A 2381-nucleotide genomic window follows, 5' to 3' on the forward strand; every position below is an offset into this window, starting at 1 on the left:
ACCTCAGCCTCCCAAATAGCTGGGACTACAGGCATGCACCACCACGTTTGGCTAATTGTTTTGTATTTTTAGTAGAGACAGGGTTTTACCATGTTGGCCAGGCTGATCTTGAACTCCTGACCTCAAGTGACCTTCCCACCTCAGCCCCCCAAAGTGCTGGGATTACAGGCATGAGCCACCATGCTGGGCCTATATTTACATGAATAACAGTAGTAGAAATAGTCCTAGTACGCACAGAAAGAAATACCAGTCAGTAAAAGTAACAAAAGAATTATTCTCTCTGTAATATTTACATCTGCAAATTCTGAATATCCTGGGACACTATGATTAAGTTGAATATGGGGATAAAATCAAATATTGGGAGAATTATGGTCACAAGAGAGCTCATAATGGAACAGTTTGGAGCAACATTTGTTTTGGACCACAAACCTGATGCAGGAGGAAGATCTAAAACTGAGGAGCAGGGCTAGGTCGAGGTGAGGTCTGTGAGTGCAGTGTCAGCTGCCACTCACTCTGAGCCACCCCTGTGCTTGTCTGACTGGCACTGGAAGCCCCTCCTTAAATACTGCACACTTATCTACCAGCCTGGGTTGCCTCATCCCAGTCTTGGCCCTGGTGAGAAGAAAAACAGATCCCAATAAGAGTAGAGTAAGATTTGTAGAAATAGAAAGATAGAACTGCTTTTGCCATGCTGTAAAAGAAAATTAAAAGAGAAATTAAGCAGCCTTAACAGCTCTGAAAAATTAACCTATCTGTTCTAACTCATCCAGGGTGACAGCATTCTAATTATCCTGGTTTTGTTTCACGTATCACATAGAAACGGGGCAGAACGTCTCTGAGTTCATGGATCCTACAGCTGTTCTAGACTCCCTGCTCCACATCCTGTCAGAGTCACTTAGATGCTAAAATCTCTTGCATTTGTATTCAGGGCCACCAGTTCTTTGAGACCCTCTGATATAGTTTGGATGTGTATCCCCATGCAAATATCACACGGAAATGTCATTCCCAGTGTTGGAGATGGGGCCTGGTGGGAGGTGATTGGATTGTTGGGGCGGATTTCTCATGAACGGTTTAGGAGAATACACACCAGGGAGAAGCGTTACGAGTGCAGCGACGGCGGGAAAGCCTTCAACGACCATTCAGCCCTTAGGACCACGCAAGAACTCACCTCAAATAGAAGCCCTTTGACTGCAGTCAGTGTGGAAATGCATTCTGGACCCTCTCAGCCCTGAAAATCCACATGAGCGTTCACACTGGTGAGAGCCCTTACAAGAGTGATCAGTGCAGGAAGGCGTATGGCCGGAGCTGCCATCTCACTGCACACAAAAGAACGCACACCGGAGAGAGGCCCTATGAGTGTCACGACTGTGGGAAAGCTTTCCGGCACCCCTCCCACCTCAAAGAGCACGTGACGAATCACAACCGGGAGAAGCCCTGCGCATGCACGCAGCGCGGCAAAGCCTTCCGCTGGAAGCCGAACTTTAATTTGCACAAGAAGAACCTCATTGTGGAGCATGTAAAGAATGTGGGAAATCCTTTGGCGATCTCGCCTCCTGGAGGAAACACATGAGAATTAACATCGTCAAGAAACCCGTGGAATGTCAGCAGTGTGGGAAAAACCTTCCGAAACCAGTCCAGCCTTAAGACTCACATGAACTCACGCTGGAGAGAAACTGTATGGGTGCGATCTCTGCGGGAAAGCCTTCAGAGGGAGCTCAAACCTCACTGCACACAGGAAGATACACACACAAGAGAGGCGTTACGAATGCGCCACCTGCAGGAAAGTCTTCAGTGATTATTTATCCCGGCAGAGGCACAGGAGCATTCACCTTGTAAAGAAACACGCTGAGTGTAGGCAGTGTGGCAGAGCCTTCAGGAACCAGTCAACGCTGAAGACGCACATGCAAAGCCACAGGAGGGAGAAACCGTAGGAATGTGATCACTATGGAAAAGCCTCCAGCATCAGCTCCAACCTGAACATGCACAGGAGGATCCACACCGGGGAGAAGCCCTGTGAATGCCTTGTCTGCGGGAAAGCCTTCAGCGATCATTATTCCTTCAGGAGCCACGTGAAAACTCACCGGGGAGAGAATCTCTTTGTGTCGTCCGTGTGGAAAAGGCTCCAGTGAGCACGCCTGCTTTAAAGAAACAGGATTACTCAGATCAAAACCAGATCTCACGGGTGTAAGAGGAAGCCTCTTTCAGCCCGCACCTTACTGGGTGCAAAAGAATCCGTGTAACTTGAGAGAAGTCCAATTCCTTTAAAAACTGTGGGAAGACGAGGTGTTCTCATCCCATAGGAGATTTGTGAGAACTCACGCTGGGGGTGAAAATGTACATCTGTAGTATGGAGAAGCCTTCGGCGTACATTCAGCTTTTAA

At 48.0% G+C, this 2381-nt stretch overlaps 1 pseudogene; it reads left to right on the forward strand.

Annotated features, from left to right (window-relative positions):
• Nucleotides 1-432: 432 nt before the first annotated feature.
• On the forward strand, nt 433-2129 carry LOC112630181 (annotated as a pseudogene).
• The last annotated feature ends 252 nt before the right edge of the window (nt 2130-2381 follow it).

Source organism: Theropithecus gelada, chromosome 8, assembly GCF_003255815.1.
Source record: "Theropithecus gelada isolate Dixy chromosome 8, Tgel_1.0, whole genome shotgun sequence".
NCBI classification, from domain to species: Eukaryota; Metazoa; Chordata; class Mammalia; order Primates; family Cercopithecidae; genus Theropithecus; species Theropithecus gelada.